Genomic DNA, 8,908 nt, shown 5'->3' with positions numbered 1-8,908 from the left:
ACTAAAGATGCATGGAAACAATTAGTCCAAGGGACTGGTAGACCATTGGATCCTCAAGTCCAGAAGAATTAGATGGTGCCCAGCTACCTCTGTCTACCACTTGGAGGGAGATCTATGTAGAAGATCCTGGATAGAGTGGGAGAACAATGTGGAATGAGGGGATCAGGGTTGCTGCTCTGATAGAGCCTGGTAAAACCCCTGAGACCTCTAGTTGCACTTTGGGTCTGGAATTGAAACCACTCCTGTGGTTTCCAGACAAGTAATTATGGTAGTTAAATTTGTATGTCAACTTGGCTGGGCCTGGTTGAGTGGCCAGGCAGCTGGTGGTAGTTATTCCCCATAATGAGACTGGCAATCAACTCCATGGTGGGATCTAACACAAACACTGAGTAGCTGCCTTTGTGATGTGGTCTGCTTCCCATATATAAGGAGAAGCCTTGGAGAATAGTCTCTAGCTTATGGCATGCTTGGACCATGCATGTAGCTCTGTCGTTGCTCAGCAGCCTGCCATGTTCTCCCAACCTTGGGACTTACAGTGGACTTGAATCAATGGCCTGCCATTTGGTTTGGTAACATCAGGACTGTGCCATTTTCTTTGTCGACCTTAGGCTTGTCAGCCTGAGTGAAGAGATGCCTCTAGCTTCAGTGGGCCAGGAGCAAGAGCAGAGCTGAAGCCCAAAGTTGAGGGGCTTTCACCCAGCCCCTGGAGCCTGGCACTTTGAACTCAGACTTCTAGCCTCCTGAAGTGTGAGAGAATAAACTCCTGTTTGTTAAGGCCATCCCATTTGTGGTATATTCTTGTCAGAGCAACATTAGGTAACCAGAACAGGAGGCTATAAGTCCAGCTTCAGAATGCCACCACTAGGGGAAGGTCCCTTGACCTTGGGCTTCAGCTCTGGCTCTTATCCAGGCCCACTGGAGCAGGCTAGAGGTTTCTTCTGAGCCATGCAGATGCTGGCTGCTGAGGTTGATGAATCCAAGATCAACAGGTAAATTGGCACAATCCCATGATCAGTAGGCAACATGGCAGGCCACTGGTTCAAGTCCAGAAACTGGAGATTAAGGCTCAGCCAAATGCAGTATTTAAATGTGCCAAAAGTCTAGAGACTTTTCCCAAATCTTCTCCACATATGTAGGAAGCAGGCCACACCCCAAAGGCAACAAATTAGCTGCTCACAACAGATTCCACCATGGAGCTGATTACACCACATAAAATTTCATCATGGAGAATAACTACATAGAGCTGCCACATCACTCAGAACCACAGCCCAGCCAAGTTGACACATACTCTTAACTACCGAGTTCTACCCTTTGTCAACTTGTCATCTGTACAGATCTCCTTCATTGGGTGGCCCAATTCTCCTAGTTCATCTGAGTGGCGACCTTACCCCCTTAGCCTGGCAAGCCCCATTCTTCTGTCTCTTGAACATGGCAGTCTCACCCCTTCACTTTTGGGCAGCAGATATGGCCTCATCCCATAGGCACTCATGTATGGTAGCCCATACTTTCCAGAACCAAATCAGTGAATATCTGACTCTTTGAAACCTAGGAAGCTGTTGTGTTTCCACCCTTTGAAACCCGGAGGCCATGGTCTTACCCTTTGAGACTGAGGAGCTCTGCTTTCATTTTCTTGTTCAACTGAAGAAGCCAGTCTGGCCTCTGCCCTGTTCCAGCAAGTATTACAAAGCTGTTCAGATCTACCAATTTGTGCCTGAAGGAAAACTGCTCTGACAGGAAGCCTCCTACCCAAAAGCATTCAGCTTTCTTGTTCCATGAGCTGGCAAACCCGTAGCTCTGCCTTGTGCTGGTCTCTCAGCTCTGCTGCCTACATCTCCCTGCCAGTGTCTCTGTCATGGTCTCAGCACAGGTATCTTGTGTCCAAGATACACCCTACTCTTGGTTTCACATGTCAGATATTTGTTAGAGCAGCACCTAACTCTTTGGACAGTAAATTCTGTCTTCTTTCTTTACTGATTACTACAACAGAAATACCACAAGTGGATGACTTTAACAAACAGGAAATGATTCTCTTACAGTTTCGGAGGCTAGAAGTCCAAATTCAGAGTGCCAGCTCTAGAGAACCTAACCTAAGACAGCAGGGTATATGGGAAAAAGGAGAAAATTATGTATGAGGGGAGAGGTTGAGGATGCAATTTGGAGATACATCTGGTAGTAGGTCCAGAGGATCAGTGGGATATGGAAAAATAGGAAAAAATGAGGATAATGAGCAATATGAGTCTTGATCTGAAATCCATTTCATGGAGTAAAAATGGCATAGAGTGGCATCTGATCTCCTCTAACTTCACAAGGAGGGGAGAGAATCAAGATGAACCTTGACAGTCCAAAGCTGGTTTTTGTAAGGCGGCGTTCAGACATGCTGCCACCCTTTAACACTTTTGGCCAATTCTGACCTCGACCATCCCTCTCATGGCACTCTATTCTTCTCTATTGGGTTCAATAATTCATTGCAATGACTACACAGAACTCACAGACAATATTCATTCATTATGGGATTTATCTGGAAATTAACAGGTTACAATTCCAGATCAGAAATGATTCAGGATACAATTCGTCAATCAGGATAGTCTTTTTTCAGTAATGCCACTTCTCTCTGGCATCATTCTCTCAACTCTAGGGCCCTGTGGCCTTTGATCTGTTCAGGCAATGTTACAAAGCTCTTTTAGCTCTGCTGATAATCTCAGAGGCACCCCACTCCACTAGGAACCCTCCTGCCCAAAAGCACTCTTGTTCCATGGGCCAGTAAGTCCACTTCACAGTCTCCTGCCAGGTCTCCTGCAGTATCTCCTCCTGTCAGATGTCCTGGTTCACTGCCACCATTTCTCTGTGGCTGGTTCTCAATATCTCTCATCATTTCAGCAAAGTGTTACAGCTCTCTCTCCCTCAATCTCCTGAATCAAGGAGGGATCTCAGATCCACTCCTGCTTCTTCTTTACTGATAGTGGTGAGATCCCCACTTCCCACCTCTGTGATGGCTCGTTTTAAGCCTAGCAGCATGGCAAAATGCACCAATCCCCACATTAAGATTTTGTACACGTTATTTGTGTGGTCTTACCCCTACAAGCAAGCCATGCACCTTATTTACATTATTGGAAATTTACCCAATCCCATTGGTAGACCACAAGTACCTCACTTTTGCATAATCTCCTCCAGTCATTTGGTGTGAGTTACAAAGTCTGTGGTTAAAACCAAAACCAAAATTTATTATCATCAAGTCGATTCTGACTCATAGCAACCCTATAGAACAGAGTAGAACTGCCCTACTAGGTTTCCAAGGCTGTAAATCTTTCTGGAAGCAGACTGCCTATTTTTCTCCCATGGAGCAGTTGATGTGGTAGAACTGCCAACTTTTTGGTTAGTAGCCAAATACTTTAACCACTTTGCCACCAGATCTCCTTTTTTCATGCCTAGAAGAGCATATTAAGTTATTCAATGCACTGCACATGGTTTTCAAGATACACACAAAGATCTGAGTTCATTTTTTTAAATCTAGATTTGTGTTCATTATTATTTTTCTAGTTTAACATTTTCAATTTGATGTGTTTTTTAACTCCTCTTCCCTAGTTCCCCTAGTCTCTGATAACCACTAATAAACTTTTGTCTCTCTATATTTGCCTGTTCTAGATATAAGTGAAATCAACAATATTTGTCTTCTTTCATCTGACTTATTTCACTCAAGGTTTCTTGCACCTGACTTATTTCATTAATGTTTTCAAAGTTCATCCACGATGCGACACGCATCAAAACTTCCTTTCTCCTTAGGGTTGAATGATGTTCCATTGTATGTATATATCAAATTTTGTTTATCCACTCATCTGTTGATAAATACTTGAGTTGGTTCCATCTTTTGCTTATTGTGAGTAATGTTGTAGTGAACACAAATGTACACATATCTTTTTGAGTCTATGCTGTCATGTTTTTTGGATATCTTCTTAGAAGTGGAATTGTTGTGTTTAAGCCTTTGAGGAACTGCCAAACTGTTAACATTTTACATTCCCACCAGTATTAGGTTCTAATTTCTTCACATACTCACTAGGACTTGTTGTGTGTGTGTGTGTGTGTGTGTGTGTATTGTTGTTGTTGTTATGTGCTGTGGAGTCGGACCCAACTCATAGTGACTCCTCCTTGGATTTCTGAGGCAGTATCATACTAGTAAAAATGAAGTGGTATCTCATAGTGAAGTGGTATCTCACAGTGGTTTTTATCTTCTGGATGCCTTCTGAAATATTACTTTGACCCTGAGTGCAACGCTGGACTAATATTGACCCTGGGAGGTTTTAACTTTTATTTGGGCCACAAAATGTTTTCCTCCTAAGATCACAGAGGTGCCATAGGAGACAGCACTGAGAGAGACACCTGGCGCTGCTGCTTGCCCAGCATCAACCCCTCTCTCCTGGTCACTGCACCACAGTTTTCTGCCAGGGAACAACCCTTCCATTCTAGAATTCACATGAACCAAACATCTCCTACCTCTTCAACCAAACCTGAACCATCAGCATGCTTTCCTTCTTTGGCCAGCATAGGTTCCAGGACAAGCACAGGCTCCGAGCCAAGCCATGCAAGCACAGACATGAAGCTTTTCAGACTTTGCTGGACAAGAGAAGCTCTCTCTCCACAGCTTTTTGGATGGGAACTGGGGACTGCTTTCCATACAGGGAAAGAGAAATTCCTGGTAGACAATAGTTGGATCTAGCCATATTCAAAGACACATATTTTTTATTTTACTCGTTATAGAAGAAATTTCCAAATTAAGCATAAGTAGAGTGAGAGGATAATGAACCTTCACATGCCCATCACTATCAACCAGACAAAGTCAAACATTTGTTTCAGACATTTAATCTCCTTTTTATTAAAGTTCTATCACTTACAAGTGAAGAATTCTTGACTAGTAGGATAACATTCCAATTGAGTGTCTAATAATGGTAATAATAATAATTGAAATTAATAACTGCTGAGTGTTTACTGTATGGTGTCATGCACATTTCTAAAGGTTTTGCCTATCTTCATTCATTTAATATTCATAAAACTTCATGAGATCAGTATTATTTCATCTCCGTTTTATAGATGGGAGACCAAAGCTGAGAGATATGAACTATCTGCCCACACATATCTAATGAGGTTAGGAGTAGTGCTCTTTACTACTACATCACTCAGACAAAGCCACCAGGGACATAAAAGAGAATCCAATATCAATCAGACTTCCCTGGAGTTTTCAAAGTATCAACTTTAGAAAACTTCCATTTTTTAGGCCAAAAATGGTCAAATATCAGCAATTTCATATGATTTAATGCAACAGACAAACTCCTTTTCACATAGCTTAATTCACACCACAATGAGCTCCTCATATATAATGGGTCTTAGTTCTCAGGGAACACAGATAATTAGATAGGATCCCTGTTTTCAGGGAGCCAACTCCTAAATGAAGACATGGAGCAGTTAATTAACAAGGACAATGTGCCCAATCAATATGCAGAAGGCTGCGACATAGAGGCTTTGGGACCACAGACCCACAAAGACAGAGATAGCACTCCCCAAACCCTGGTGTCTTTTCCTCCAGAAACAAAACTGGATCACATGTTCACTACAGTTTGGTGGGGCCAAACTGACCAGTTGCCTGGTGGAACAGAGCTGAAAGGGGTGGAATTCACTTCCAGACCTGGCCACACAGGTGGCCATGCTCCTCCCTCACCTGCTGCCTGGATGCAGAGGACTTGGTGGAGAATATCAAAGACTAAGTCTTATCCCAAAAGACTGCACAGAGCAGAGTTCTCCCCATACCACCCACCATTCACCCACATGGCTGGAGACATAAGTGAGAAGTCACCTTTGATGTAACCACTTGGTGGGATTTAGGGGACATTTGCTATAGCAGTTAGCCTCCTGTTATTAATGTACATGGCTACATTTGACTGCAAGGGTCTTCCCAAGGAAGTAACTAAGCTTGGAAGCCTGAGAAGGAGTCAGTTAAGGAGATGCTAGGTTAAGTGGAGCAAGGGTAGGGAATCTTGGAGCAGTAATTTCCAAACCGAAAGAGGTAGAAAAAGTAAAATCCATGGTTTGTTAGGAAACTGCAAGTAATTCTGTATAGCTTGAATATGTGAAGGTAGTGCCAGACCTGAAGCAAGGTAGAAAGCAGATTATGGATTCAGCTGTGGAGTTTAAAATTTATGCTTAAAACACAGAAAGTTATAAAAGTTTTGTTTAGATTTTCCTTAATATGACCAGATACACATTGTTGTTCTTAGGTGCCATGGAGCTGATTTTAACTCATGGTGACCCAGGTGACAAAGTAGAACTGCCCTGGCAAACTTTCTAGACTATAGTCCTTATTGGAACAGATCTCTGAGTTTTTATAGAATGATCATTCTAGCAGCAGAGTTGGGGAAGAATTAGAAAACTAAATTTAAAAAGGGAGACCAGTTGTGAGGTTATTGTATTAACACACAGAAGGATTATAAGGGCCTTAACTCAGAGGCTGGAGGGCCTTTGGAGTCACAGGGAGCCGTCAATTTGACCATGTACACTCACACCATCTACGAAAACTGACATGGTCAGTTATGTGGGAAAAGCTGGTTACAGAACAGCATGTGCAGAAGGTTGGTGGTTTAAACCCACCAGTTGCTCCATTGAAGGAAGATGAGGTAATCTACTTACACAAAGGTTTACCACCTTAGAAACGCAATGGGAGTCACTTTGGGTCAGAATCCATTGGATGGCAGTGGGTTTAATTTGTATTTTTTGGTTATTTCCTTTAAAGGAAAAGCCCTCCTCCTTCCAGGATGATGGAAAATTCATTTCTGAATTCTCAAAGCTCCCTCTAGCCTCTTAGGTTTTACTAAGGCCCTAGATTTTTTCCCAAAAAACCTTTATGTGTAACAAAAATACAGAGAGGTACACAAAATTTGTTATGATTTATCATGAAGCTATGTACCCACATCCCAAGTCAGGAAAGAGAATGTTAATAGCAATATGGAAGTCAGCCTTCTGATCCTTCCCAGACACCACCCTGCCTGGTTTCCAAATTTGCCATTCTTCAGGCTTCCAGCTGCCAACTGCCAGCAGCCTGGTCTGTGATTGCCTTTCCTTCTACAATCCTCCATCTTGGTGTCTGTATCACTTGTCTTGCCCAAGACAAGAAATGGAAGGGGGAGACGAAGTTAGGAACTCACATAACTTCCTCCCACTTCCAAGCCCTTACGGGTGGATTTGGGGTCCCAGGGCCTCTGTGTGCTCAGCCTTGAGCACCCACCTGAGCACCCAGGGAGCCAGTGAATGACACTCACCAGGGACCCTCCAGCAAGCCTAGGGGGACAAAATCGTTCTAAATCCAGCACCTGCCTGTTCAAGCAAGTTAAAGGATTTAATATGTTGCCCAGAAGAAGATAGGGCTGAATAGCAAGCAGTAGTTGTTGCATATTTGGTGAATAGGGCAACATTTCCTTCTCCCACTGCTGCTGAGATGGTGGAAATTAGTCGAATTCAATATGAAATGGAATATACCGAAAGTAACCATCAGTGAATTAGGGTCCCAGAAAAATTAAAAGTAGTACCTACAAACGCTGACTTGGAACAAGGATTTCAAGAAGGAGTTCCAAATGCTAGTGTAATAATGCAGGTTACAGAGAGGATTGCTGTTGCAGGAAATAATGATGACATTCCATTTTCAAGTACAGCAGATATTGACCTTATTCAGTCAACTTCCCCTTAAGTCTCTGGCACTGAACACCTTACCTCATGTACTTACACTGAGTGAAAGACCACTAGATATTCTGGATTTAGAAAGACTTCCTCCAACCCCTCAAAATGAAGAAATCTGGGCCATTGGAAGGCTAAAAAGAGAGTGTTGTTCTATGAGTGAAAATGCTGTTTGCCAGGATGGACAGATGGTCAGAAATGACTCCATACCTGTGTTGTGTGGCGGGTCTGCTGCTACCATTTCTAATCTTCATCATTTCAAATATAGATGTAATAATTCAAGGAACTTCAGATAACATGACACTTGTACAGTTTCATTAAGAAGACAGATAATCAAACTCAATAGACATCTACATCTAGAAGAGGAGAACAAAGAACATGCTAAAAGAGAAATGGTAGCATTCTGGATGCTTAATAGTTGGCTCTGGTTTCACCATTTAGAGGTAACCTCGGCTATCAAAAATATTTGTCTCAATTATAGAAATATAAAGAATTTTCAAACTTAAAAAAAATAATAATAAATAAGTAAAGCATGGATTATGTAGATAATAAGCTTTGGATTTTGCCTAATGTCATTAGGTGCCTTCTCTGAGGTGTAGGACACTGGGTAGTACTAGACCTGATCCAGGATCAGGGTTTGTCCCTCTTTTCCAATTCAGATTTTAAAGAGGTATGTATTTTTGGGAATGGAGTTCTGCTGGTGTAGTGCTTAAGGCATTTGACTGCTAACCAAAAGGCTGATGGTTCAAACCCACCAAACACTCCTCAGAAGGAAAGTTAGGCAATCTACTTCTGTAGTGATACTGTCTAGGAAATCAAAGGAGGGGTCACTATGAGTCAGATCCCACTCAACAGCAGTGAGTTATCTTTGGGAACATCACTCAATTCTGTAAATGAGAATAGCCAGAACTATTATTCATATTCAAATGTTCCCTGGTGTGAGGGTTTGGTTCCTATTATTTCTAACATGCAAATATTCTGTGATCTTGGGACTTGGTTCATGAGGGAACTTCAGAATCCTAGAATTTCACTGAAGCCCTCTAATTTTTAGTATCCTGTATCTATTTCAGGGATTGGAATATGGAAATAAAATGTTGTCCTAAAATGGTGCCATTGTACTCTTGTGGGTTGTAGAGTGATTGTTACTAGCTAGGCATGGGGTTTGGCAGGGGGGCAAACTGGATATATGGCACAA

At 42.3% G+C, this 8,908-nt stretch overlaps 1 pseudogene; it reads left to right on the top strand.

The window, feature by feature from the left end:
* The first annotated feature begins 7,627 nt into the window (after window positions 1-7,627).
* LOC103199796 lies at window positions 7,628-8,219 on the top strand (annotated as a pseudogene).
* The last annotated feature ends 689 nt before the right edge of the window (window positions 8,220-8,908 follow it).

This window comes from Orycteropus afer, unplaced genomic scaffold (assembly GCF_000298275.1).
Source record: "Orycteropus afer afer isolate SDZICR_OR568_19922 unplaced genomic scaffold, OryAfe1.0 scaffold00121, whole genome shotgun sequence".
Lineage (NCBI taxonomy): Eukaryota > Metazoa > Chordata > Mammalia > Tubulidentata > Orycteropodidae > Orycteropus > Orycteropus afer.
Note: the sequence above shows the minus strand (reverse complement) of the source record. Positions and strands in the feature narration are given on the sequence as shown.